Genomic DNA, 13,811 nt, shown 5'->3' on the forward strand with positions numbered 1-13,811 from the left:
AGTTTCCGGCTACGGTTATGGTCTTTGGTGTGGTTTCAAATGAGGGACACATCATGCCACCTCATATCTTCGAAGTCGGCTTGAAACTCAACACCAAAGTGTATCTGGATGTCCTGAAGAGTGTGGTGTAATCAAGTGACCGCTGACAGCCCCTAGGTGTGACAGCAGGACTTGGCGCCGGCCTACAGGTCCAAAGAGAAACAGGCTTGGCTTCAGAAAGAGTGCTACGACTTTGTACCCTTTTCTCACTGGCCCTCCTCCGACTTGAACCAGCTAAACTGCTTGTTTGGCCGTACATCGAAAACATCACCAACATGACCTCCCACAAAGCCAGCCTGATCGCCGCTATCCGCCTAGTATTCGCCGAGCTTTCGCCGACGCTTATGGAAAAGGCATGCTACGAGTTCCGGGCCTGTATCGAGGCGATGATTAAGGTTGAAGGCGGCTACATTGAATAGATGTCAACTCTACTACATAATCAATTTACCTGAATTGATATTTTCAATAAAAGTTTTAAAATAAAGCTGTAGCATTGTTTTCTTTCGGGCGACAAATTTATCATTCCACCCTGTACAAATAACAAATGAAGTAAATATTAAAAAGAATATGTAACAATTTTTTTTTTTTTTTTTTTTTTTTTTTACGTGTTTTATATTTATTTGTTTATTTTAGATACTCGTACTATTTCAGATTCATGTCGAGGGGTTAAACAGATTTTTAATGGCGCATCTCTACGCTGAACTTAGCAACAGTTTAAGTAGGTGAAAAAGACATAATGTTTTTGTTTGACAGCTTACCGTTTGAGCTATCGTCAGATGGATAAGAAAATGTAAAAATTTAACACGCTTTAACATATAAATGTATATTTGCGCATGCGTAGGAGAGAACTCTAAGTCAATTTACGTCTACCAAGTGCTAATTTCTTTAAAGTTTGACACTTTCGCATCTATTTTTACCGGCTAAAGACCAAATCGAATTTGTTCCATAGGTCTAAATCTCCTATATATCAAGTTTCATGTCCGTGCATCAAAAATTGACAGAGATGTTTGATACCGTTCCTTACACAAACAGACAATGTCACTTTTTATGGCAAGTGCTCGTTTGAGCTTCTATGTATGGTCCCCGCGCTAACTTTCACAAAAAAGCACTCATCTAGCTACAACCATTACCAACAATTTTTCTCTCTAGCTGAACCTAAATCTGAACGCACAGATTTTATAAGAACTGCTCGCCTGTAGAACTGTGTTCCCCTGGCATACTTTCCAGCTGACTACAACATGGTCGTTTTTAATTCTAATGTAAACACGGTTCTGACGTCTTATCCTCTTAAATATCTAAATTCTACTCAACTTTCACCATGAACAATCACTAAGCTGTTGTCCCAGTAACCGCCTTACACTCAGTAACTCTTATCTTCGGCTGACTTCTGGGCCTTGATAAGAAGTGATCCCCTTGTAATAAATATATCTGAACGCATAAAACACATGGGCGTTCTGACATAATTTGAATAACGAAGGACACTTTCATTACAATTGATGAAATTAACGTCTCCTTTCTTAAAAAAAAAAAAAAAGCATGCATATCTGGTTACTTTGTTATAAGAATACGTCCCCAATCTTTTTTATTATTATTATTTTTTATTTTCTCTTCTTTCTTTTGTTCTCTAATTTTTATTCTGTCTCCACTTTTTTATTCGGATTCCACGTTCATTAAATAACTGTCACTCGTTAACCTTATAAAATATAAAAAGACTAGTAACTCGTCCATTTCACTATGTTCATAACGGCGATTGGCGATTGCAGTAATCTGATTCTCCTAGTCTACCATCTTGGATTAAACCCATGTTTATCAATCTGAAAATAAACCACTCTCAAACAAACATTTGTTCTTGCTACCCACATCGTTTATTATTGGAAAACGAAAACGATCAAGCATAGTTATTTTAATTACCTAAAGGTCGCACCTCATACGGTGTAGACTCCAATTGTCAGAAACATGTCAGAAACGAGTCTGTCTCCACTGGAATTTAAGAGAAAAAGAAAGAGAAAGAGTGGGCAAGGCGGAAGCGAAAATCCCCTTATCCTCGAGTGGCCTTCGGGTTTTCATAAGTGGTGACTCCCTTGTAAAAGGAAATTATCTTTTCAGGGGTTATTTACAGTGCTGGTATACGTGATAATATATTGGTGTAATGGATACTGGTTCAGATTGTTCGGCCTCCGGTGCTAAAGTTTTCCCGGGCAATGGTGAATACATTTCCTTGTATACAACAGTATAATAAATGACTGAAGTTTTTTTTTTCTCTTGGACAACGCGGCGTTTAAACACACCCGATAGTTTACTTTCATTAACTTTAGGAAAAAAACTTTTAAATTATTAATCCTTATGTGTTAAATGATTGAAAGTTTGGGGAATCATTTACATCCAATATGTTTTAAACAGAAATTTAAGTGATATTACCATAATAAAATTAGTTGCAGTGGTATGACAATTTGCTTTAGTTACTAATTTATTGATGCCGTGAAGATTAAGTCTAACTTTCGAGATCATTTTTAATTTGGTAAAAAAAAAAATGAAAATAAATTAAAAGATAGCTTTTTTAAAAGAAAAAAAACAATGCGGCTTTTGTAACAGAGCGCGGACGACAGCCAACGTATGCAAATGACCAAGCCTTGTGCGAGGCGATGTCCAGCGAGGAAGAAGCAACGAAAAAGATTATTAAAAAAAAAAAGAAAGAAAAACGTGGCTCGAGAGAGACAAAAACAAACGTGTTACCCACGTGGCCCAAGAGCGACAGTGAAAGACGTGTTCTAAACATGGCCGGATAAAGACAGAGTACCACGTGTTCAACACGGCAGAATCTTGTTAAGCACATTGGAGTACGAGAAGACTTTTTGACAAGAGACAAGGTGTTATTCTAGAAGTACCTGTAAATAAATTCTGTTTTTATTCAATGGAAAAAAGTGAGTCGAATTATTTCCTTGTTTTTGTTTTCTTGCGATTTTTTGCATACAACGTGTGTGTTCCAAGTATTGACATGCAACGACTACGTTGCACTTTTATGCTATGATAGTAGAGACCTGCTATCATACAAATAATGGCAAGCGTAAATTATTTAGAAATGACCCTTCAAAATTCGAAAAGAAATTTAGAAACATTTAAACTGTCAAACAGAAAGTCATCACTAGTTTTGAAATTCTTAGCAAATCCTCATGTATTAAAATAATGAAATTTTGGAAACTAAATTTACATCCAATGATTTTTTATAAATAGAGACATGACCTTAACTTTTTTATACATAAACCCCATAACAAAATTACGTACAGTTTTATAACAATTCCATCCAATTGATAACTTAGTGACCAAACTGTTACTTTAATAATACAATTTAACATTATTATTTAAATAAAAATAATAACCATTTTGTAAAAAAAAAAAAAAACATGGCCTATTTTTTAAGTTAAACAAAAATGAAAATTAAATAAAAAACATTCCAGAGTAATTCCCGATAAGTACAACGGTGACCTTTGTAAAGCAGGCCTCCTCACTGAAAAGTGACTTCATGCACGTGGTACAAGCAAGCAAAATCTGTCGACTAGTTAAATTGTCGATACTAAATGAGAGGTTTTAACAAACAGTATTTAAAGAAAATTTTAATGCATTGAAGAAAGAGAACACAATTTATATTGACATTTAACTTTATTCAGTATCAATTTAAAAAAAAAAGAACAAGGAGTAATACGAAAAGAAAAGGTGTGCGTTGTTTCTGCGTAAACAGTAATTAAACATCGTTTTGTTTTATAAATTTTAAAGACTAACATTCGGTTAAAATTTTTTCGTATACTTATACAAATAAAAACATACAAAGTCAACCAATGTCAATTATATATATATATATATATATATATATATATATATATATATATATATATATATATATATATATAAAGATGAATGACGAAAACAAAAAATTAGAGTTAATTACAAAATCTATTAATTCATCCAAGCAATTTTTATTCATTATTATTAAATAAATAAATAAAAAAAATACTCATTTCATACAGACATCCAACATTTTGAATTCTAACAACTATATTCATCCCGAAAAAGAACAGAAACCGCATCATATCTTTTTAAATTCTAACGGCTGTATATCGTTTTAAAGAAAATAAAATAAAATTTCACTCACTCTTTAACATAAATGCTGTATACATTTTGAATACTAACGGCTATTTTGTTTTGTTTTGTTTTTTTGTTTTGTTTTCTCGTTCAGAAACAGGACAAAAATATCCATTATAAACGCAACAAATATATTTTCAAATATTGCACTGGTATTTTATTTCTTCAAATTAATTATCCCGAGGAAGTTTTGAAATAAAGAGAAAATGTTGATTAACATATAATTTTGCTTTATTCCTTTTTCATCATTCTCTCTCTCTCTCTCACACACACTCTCTCTCTTTCTCTCTATGCATATATATATATATATATATATGTATGCATATATATATGTATATCTCTTCTAAAATTGTTTGTATTTTTTCATGTCAAACTCATTTAATCGTGCCCATCACCATCATCGTCGTCCTGATCGTTGAGTATTTATGGTTTTTGGAATGTTCATTTATGTGTTTATTACATGTATATGTATGTGTACGTATGTATATGCATATGTGTGTATGTGCGTATATGTGTGCTTCTACGTGTGTATGCTTTCATGTGTGTGCAAATGCATATGTATGTTGGCGTACATCTGTATGTATGCGTGTGTTTATTTCCATATGTATGTGGAGTGGAGAGGGATCCCGTAAGCTGTACGAGAAGCAAATCTCTGATTTAAAAAACCATAAAGCGGGTGACCAGTACCCGCATTAAGCTGGTCTGCAGTTTGATTTGTTGCTGGCTATCTTGCTCTTGAACCGAGAGAGAGATTTAGCTAAAACTCTGTAACATCTTCTTTGTATAGATACTCCCTCAAGCATTTGACTATAATATATATATATATATATATATATATATATGTGTGTGTGTGTGTGTGTGTGTTTTGAACGCTGCTAACTCAATTTCTTTCACTACAGTTTGCAATTTGGAGACGGAAGTGTTTTTGTTGAGATAAGTGATTTCAATTTTAATCATGCTTTTTATTTTAGATTTAAAATATTAATAACTCCATTTTATTTCAGTATTTAATTTGTGTATTTCTGTTTTATTAAATGCTAGCTTTTTTTTCTCGTACATAAATGTTTATTTATCTACCGAGTTGATTGCAAAAATAGATTACGAATTGTACTCATTTTCAGTTCGTGTGAGGGGAATCTATCACCATACTTTCCCTTAAACACGCCAGTTGGACTTTTATTAAGTACAATACTTAATAGTTTTTTGTTTTTTGTTTTTTTAATGGAGAGTAGAAAACGCATTGTGGATGCGTTATCGGCAGCTCCTGTTACTCTCGCTTCTTCTTATTTGTCCTCAGTCCTCATTTTTTAATGAGTGATTTTTCTGACAAAGGGAGAAGAAAAAGCTGTTTTCTAGGTTGGCAGTATTTTGTGCGAACAGTTGGCTGAGATGGCGGAAATTTTCTGTTTCTATGTCTATCCTTGTAGCAATGTCACTAGTAAGGGTGCTGGAGGTAAACGTTTTGTCTGGGCTAACGTTATCCGCCTGATAGTCAGGGACCCGAACCTTGGATTAACCACTAAGGAGGCTTTCCTATCAGCAGGTGCAAAGTACTGGGGCTGCTGTATTGCCATTTGGTGAATGGATTCTGGACCATGCAGTAGCTTCTGGTGGGGCCTCTCGATGCCATACTTGTGGGTAATTGTTACGGCTTTACCTTATCATTAGCTACAAATAAAAAAAAATTCTTCGTTTCTTTTTCTCTCTTAATTTCCCCTCTCTGTCCTGCTCTAAGTAAATCTGACGACCTAGTCCACAAATTTCAAAATTTCATCATGACAAGTTTCAAGAAAAAATACACGATTAAACCCGGTTCTCCAACTTCCAACGTAGACCCCTACTACCATGTCTCCTTCTCCAACATCAGGGGTCTACGTTCTAACCTTCCAGAGGTTGAAACCCAATTACAGGAGACTAAACCAGACCTTTTATTTTTAAGTGAAACTGGCATTGGACAGGCTATTTCCCTAGAAGAGTTCACAATTAAAGGATACTCTAACTTAACTTCTAAATCTGACCCCCAAGATCGCCATGGGCATGGAATATGTGCCTATATTAAAGATAGCTTTCCATGTGGTAGGGACATCTCCAGGGAAGATCCTAACTTACCCTATATGTGCTTCCGGGTTGCTTTAGCTCACACTACGGCATTTTTATTTACTCTCTATCGCCCCCACAACAGCGGAGTTACTATCTTTAAAAGCATATCTGAGAAAATTGACCAAGTCCTATCTGCTTATCCTTCAGCTAACATTCACGTATGTGGAGACTTCAATGTTCACAACGTCGAATGGTTGACCCACTCAAACAAGACCGATAATGAGGGGAGGTTCTGTCATGATTTCTCCATTGCCTATGACCTCACTCAGATTGTTCAGGAACCCACCCGTGTGCCCGACAATGAGAGCCAGTATGCGAGCCTACTAGACCTTTTTCTCACAACTTGCCCTGAACTATGTTCAGTTTCTGTTCTGTCGCCTCTTGGACCTTCCGACCACTCTGTTGTATCAATTAAGATAAAAATGAAATGTCCCCAGACGTACCTCTCCATCGTACAGTATATCGATACACTAAGGCTGACTGGGATAGCTTCCGTACATTTATAACTGATCTACCTCTGCATTCCATATTTTAAAAGGATGTGTCCTCTATAGTATTAGACCTGACGGAATGGTTAATTGTAGGTATTGATCGTTTCATACCCTCGAAAAAGTTTCAGCAAAAACCCAACAGCCAGCCATGGTTCTCTCCAGAATGTGCTGCTGCCATTGCGCACAGAAATCACTTTTTCCACTGTTTCCAACGTAATAGTTGTATGGAAACTAAAGCCGCTTTCAGGACTGCCAGCAACCATTGTAAGAAAGTAATAAAGAGCGCAAGATGATTGTATGCTCAATCTGTTAAATCCAAAGTAGCTGAGCAGCGGCTTGGTTCCCACCAATTTTGGCAAATAGCAAACAGAATTCTGAACAGAAGCTTGTGCTCCATCCCAACTATCATCAATGGACCTGAGGTAATCTCGTCAGCATCAGACAAAGCCAAACTCTTTGTCAAGAACTTTGCAGCTAATTCTACCTTTTGCGATCAAGGCCGCCAACCCCCAATATTTCCTCCTGTATCTGAAAACACACTATGTGATATACGTATATCTGTACGTGATGTTGCCAAGCTAATTAAAAACCTTGATTCCAGTAAAGCAACTGGCCCGGACGGTATTCCAATTATAGTACTCAAAAAAATTCAACCTGAACTAGCGCCCATACTTACAAAACTATTTAAACGTTGTCTTAAGGAGAATAGTTTCCCATCTCTCTGGAAAATTTCATCAGTATGCCCTGTATTTAAGAATTCAGGTGATCGCTCATCCCCCTCTCAGTACAGGCCAATAAGTCTCCTGTGCGTCATGAGTAAGTTGCTGGAATCTGTGTTAAATACAGAAGTAATCAACCATCTCAACAAAAATAACCTTCTTAGTGACACTCAATATGGTTTCCGTTCTACTAGATCTACAGCAGATGTGCTTACAGTTATATCTCATAGGATTAGCAAATCTCTCGATGGAGGCAACCTTTCTTGGGCAATTGCTCTTGACATATCTAAGGCCTTTGATAGGGTATGGCATAAAGGTTTACTTCATAAGATCGCTAGCTATGGTATAGCTGGAAATGTCTTCTCAATTATTAAATCATTTCTTTCTGATAGGTTCATAAGAGTAGTAGTTGAGGGGCAAAAATCAGAAGCCCACAGTATTAATGCCGGTGTCCCTCAGGGGTCCATCCTGGGCCCAACTCTTTTCCTGATCTACATTAATGATCTTCCAAATCACATCCTTACATCATTTGTAGACATTTATGCTGACGACACTACCATTTATGGTAGCACATCTAAGACAGTAAACGACCAAGTTCTCTTCAATTCTCTCTCCTCTGATCTTGAGCATGTAGTACAATGGGGAAAGGAGTGGCTGGTTACTTTTAATGCATCTAAAACCAAGCTTCTCTCTTTACATCATCAACATTCTGATCCCCATCTGGCATCAATTGAAATGAATGGCTCTCGTCTTCAGGAGGCCTCAAGTTTTGACAAGCTTCTGGGCTTGACCATTACTCCTGATCTTAAATGGAACACGTACATCAAATCTGTTGCCAAGGCCGCTGGAAAAATGGTGGGATCTTTCTATCGATCCAGTAGATATCTCACTGCTGATGCAATTCTCTATCTATATAAGAGCCAGGTACGTCCAAGGATGGAATACTGTTGCCACATCTGGGCAGGAGCTGCTAGAAAGGACTTGGCCTGCCTTGATAGAGTTCAAAATAGACTTCGTAGCCTCGTAGGAGATGTCCTTTTCTCTTCCTTGCAACCTCTATCTCACAGAAGAGATGTTGCGAGTTTGTCTCTGATGTATCGTTATTTTCATGGAAAGTGTTCGACTGAGCTTCAATCTATGGTCCCCCCTCGCAAAACTTTCACAAGAAACACTCGTCTAGCTGTAAACACTATCAATAATTCCCCCCCACTCTTTATCTGTGCCTAAACCTAAACGTAGATTCCATGAACAAAGCTTTTTTATTAGAACTGCACGCCTGTGGAATTGTCTTCCGTTTTCCTGCTTTCCGGCTGACTACAATATGGTTGTCTTCAAGTCTAACGTAAATAAGTTCTTGATGAGCCGTTCCATATAAGTTATCAAATTTAACAAATTTTCATTACTAATGATTATTATATTGTCTAATTTCTACTGTACACTCTTTAACCCTTATCCTTGAGTGGCCTCTTGGCCTTGATAATGTGTTGATACCTATGAAAAAAAAAAAAGAAAAAGTCCAATGTGAATAAGTTCTAATTGAATCGTCCCCCTAAGTAATCCAAGTTACAAAATTCCCACTATTTACTATGCTAAAATCACAATGACTAATGTATACCTATTAACCCTTATCCTCGAGTGGCCTCTGGGCCTTGATAAGTGGTGACACCCATGTAAATATATATATATATATATATATATATATATATATATATATATATATATATATATATATATATATAGGGTGCGTCTGGTATTTGAGAACATCGGAATCGGGAATCGGAAAAATCGGAATTTTGGGGGGTATCGGAATCGGAAAAATTTTAGCCTATTTTCTGATGCCAAAATTGATTGCTTAAATTATCTTTTTTATTTGATTTAGGTTAAAGAAACATCTTCCACTCCTTGTAGTAATAATAAAATAATAAATATTTATTGATTTAAACTTCCAGTAGGACTAAAATCTCTAGACACCCCCCCCCCTCACAGGTGTGTTTTTATGTTTGTGAAAATATAGGTACATTTAAGGTGTGTTTTTACGGTAATCGCGACAAAATAACTTTTATAGTTAAATATTTAGAGATTTTCAAAGAATCGAAATCGGAATCGGTAATTGTATCGGAATCGGGAATTTAATATGGAATCGGTAAAAATAGTGGAATCTTATATATATATATATATATATATATATATATATATATATATATATATATATATATATATATATATATATATATATATATATATATTAATTTATTATACTTATTTACTATAATAAATATTAAATACCTATAGACAGTTGTGTTTCATCCTTTCGAGAATCTCTATTGCAGGGTGTCACGATTAACATCAGTCAATAGATCCGAACCCGGTGACAGAAGCCATCTCTGGCCTCATTAGCAAAGACCGTATTCATTCGGCTACTGTTAACCGCGTGAAATAACGTTGAAATCTAAACATTTTTTTAACGTTTTTAACGTCTGTCAGAGTGATCTAATCAGTATATGATGATCTGTGCATAAGAGCTAAATTGACCGACTTAATTCAACTGAATGTGCTCAACGATTAGAAACGAGTTTTTTAAAAGGGCTGACATAATTATTTACTATAATAATAATTATATATATATATATATATATATATATATATTATTTTTAAAATATAATTATATTTTAAAAACAATATGTATTCCGCTCCCCATGTGGGGGTACCAAGTTGGTTAAAGGGAAAATTTGTTTCAAACTCGCATTTAGGTAAAAATGCACTTTCGTAAATAATTGAATTCATTCAAAACGTATCGCAAAAACAAAAACAAATAACATATATATATATATATGATGATTGCAACGTCTTGTCAGACGAGTGCCACTCCCTCAGAAACTTAAAGTCCACGAGCCCAAAAATGACTTCAATCGCCACGCCACAGGACCATTTTAATAGACAAATGCCTGAGGGAGTATCTATACACAGATGATGTTACAGAGTCTTAGCTTTGTACGACAGCTAAGTCTCTCTCTCGGTTCAATATGTTGAGATCCAGTAACAAGCAAGAGCAAGATAGCCAGCAACAAGTTAAATTGCAGACCAGCTTAATGCGGGTACTGGTCTCCCGCTTTATGGTGTTTTAAATCAGAGATTGGCTTCTCCTAGAAAGGTTGCCTTCACCACGGCTTACAGGAGCCCTCTCCACCCAAACACACACATACATACACACAAACACATACGGTGCTATATATATATATATATATATATATATATATATATATATATATATATATATATATATAATTCTAGCAGGGAGACCTGACGTTGCCGAGGATTGAATGAGGATTAACAAATGTTCCACACTTCCAATACTTTTATTATCATCGAATTAAGTAATTGCCTACTCTAGTCGGGGACTCACTGTGGTCCACAATACATTGTACTCTACGTTGCACTGTAGAAAACCTACTGTTGATTTTATAAAATTATTTTGGTAACAACGCTTATTAACTCATTCGAGCCATAGTTCTATGACAACTGAAAAAAGTTCTGCGAGTTACTGTTTGTTTCATTTCAATATGATTTTAAATATAGCAAATTGTCCTGGAGTTTTTGCATGAGGACACAAAATGTTTCTTTATTATCTCTATTCTAATAGGCGTTTCGCTTTGTAAGGACATAATTGTCTGTCTCTTAAGTTTTTTCTTGTTGCTGGATGCTTTAATCTTTATCTCGATTTTTCTAATCATGTATTGCATATATTTTATTAACTTTGTATAAAATATTTCCCTTATTTCATTCTAAACACTTGTTTTTAGGAGGATTTAAAAATTTTGCCTTTGAAAAAAGTTAATTAAAAGTTTGTGTTTTAAAATTTTAAGATTTTTATTTTTAAGACATTACATACAATGAGATGGTTGCATAGTGGGTGTAGGAGGAGAAATACAGGTGAAGAGAAAGTAAGAGACACGTATATACCAATAGAAAGTGAACAAAACTAACTAATATTAAAACACTAATATTAAAACACTATTAATTGGTTTGTTATGTTCTTTGAGAACATATTTTAATACTAATAAAGCAGATAGGAGGGAGAAATTTGGTTTTATTGGCGCTCTGGGGGCCTCTTTGTGTAGATTGATGATCTTCTAAACCAAAGAATTTCAGGTGAAAACATTATTACGTACTTATCTGTCAAAGGCAAGCTAAGTTACTTTTCTACTTACATGGATAAGTTTTTGTTTTAACTTATTCGAAAGTTTCTTACAAATAAAAGTAGTGTAGAAAACATTACTGTTATCAAAGGAAAGATAAGTTACTCTTGAATACGACAATAAGGTACCTGTACAGAATTCTGCCCATGTGAAAAAACAAAATCTTAACTGTGACGAAAAGAAAAAGTGGTACAACAAAAATCCACGTAAAGTCGAATAGTTTTATTTTGGAATAAAAAATAAGGTACTTGTACAGAATTCTGCCCATGTGAAAACTCAAATGAATTTTATCCGTGATGAAAGAAAATGTTGTACAAGAAAAAAAATCACATAAAATCATCGAGTAGATATATTTTTAATAAAAAATAAGGTACTAGTGCAGAGAGTGATCCGGACGTAACTCAGCGACTGCTCGGCTGTCACCGGAACACTGACGTCAACAGCCGGAGTAAGCCGAGTGTCGCCATAAAAGAAAACTGAGCCACTGAAAATGAGGCGAGATGTTTTTCAACGCGGTGCGCATTGCAAATTCAAAGCAGCAGACGACAATTTAGAAAAGGAAGAAAAGAAAAAAGAAAAAGTAAAAAAAAAAACACACACCAGTTCCTACATTAACGGAAAAGACACACAAGTTATTAAATTCAGGGCAGGAAGAAAAAAAGTGTAAAACAAAATATGAATTTCACATCTTTATGTGACCAACTCAAAACCCTCAGCCGGAGTACTGGATTTTTGCCAACAAAAAAAATTACTGGCAAGATCGGAAACATGTTCGTCATGCGGACACAGCTTATGAGAAGAGCAAAAGCCGGCGATGACTATGCCTGGAGGTGTCAGGCTAGCAATTGCCGAACGTATAATTCACTAAGGACTGGCACATTTTTCGCCAAGTCCAGGCTTTCAATAGCAACAATTATCAAAATCATTTAACTGTGGGCCTACCAGCGAGCCACAATAAAAGATCTCCAACGCGAGTGCGGTTTAAGGTCATCACACACCATCGCCGATTGGAAAAGTTTCCTGAGGGACATCCGTGGAGAATATTTTCTCAGAAATCCCCAGAAGATAGGAGGTCCAGGCCATACGGTGGAAATAGACGAGGCAGTATTCAATCGCCGGAAACATAACGTAGGTCGACTAATCACACCGGTCTGGGTCTTCGGTGGATACGACCCCGCCGAAAAGGAGGGTTTCTTGGTGAGTGTACTAAACTGGAATGCAGAAACCCTCCTTCCCTTAATAAAACAGTATATTCTGCCGGGAACCACGGTCGTATCAGACTGTTGGAAGGCATACAAGAATGTGTGGGGGGGGGAGAGGGGTATCGCCATTTGACGGTGAACCACAGCCTTCATTTTGTAGATCCCGAAACGAAGGTTTCGGCGAATCATGTGGAGCGAATGTGGAAGGAAGCGAAACAGCGCAACAAAGTTGAATGCGGGGTCAACCGGGAGCTTTTGGACACATATCTCCTAGAGTTTATGTGGAGGCAAAGATTTGGTAATGTTCCGTTTGTCTCCATATTAGCTCAAATCGCCGAAAGCTACCCGGTTTATAACAAGCTGTTCCCTTGCACATCCGCTACAACCTCTGCGTCCACTTTGTCATTGTGTGATGCCGTCCAACAGTCTGAGGAAACAACATAACCCCCAAAAAACAGAACAAATGTTTCACTTTTCACGTTTTTCTAAAAAAAAAAAAAAAAAATTTGTAAAAAAAATAAGACTTCTCGCCCCCTCCAAAAAAAATGTTTCACCTTTACACGTTTTCTATAAAAAGAAAACATAAAAAAGACTCCCCAACCACCCCTCTCCCCCCCCCCACACACACACACAAAACAGTTTTGTTTCTATTTTTCTTGTAACAAAAAAAGAAAGACAAAATCTTTGAAAGTATTGTTTTGGACTTACCAGTGAATCTTTTATTGAACTAACAAATGTTTAAAATTATTTTTCCATAAAAAAGTATTTATATAAAAAAAAAAACGTTATACCATTTTCCTTTATCGCTAATAAAACTTTAAAGTTCCAAGGTAAGTTTTCCTTTTCTTTTTCTTGTAATGCTATGCGACGCTCGGCTTAATTTCCTCGGCGATGCTCGGCTTACTCTAGCTGTTGACGTCAGTGTAC

At 35.8% G+C, this 13,811-nt stretch overlaps 1 pseudogene; it reads left to right on the top strand.

The window, feature by feature from the left end:
- LOC145270994 (uncharacterized) overlaps positions 1-13,328 on the top strand; it is a 122,502-nt pseudogene extending 109,174 nt beyond the window's left edge.
- Positions 13,329-13,811: the final 483 nt, after the last annotated feature.

This window comes from Euprymna scolopes, chromosome 4, assembly GCF_053919585.1.
Source record: "Euprymna scolopes isolate OS-2025 chromosome 4, ASM5391958v1, whole genome shotgun sequence".
Taxonomy (NCBI): domain Eukaryota; kingdom Metazoa; phylum Mollusca; class Cephalopoda; order Sepiida; family Sepiolidae; genus Euprymna; species Euprymna scolopes.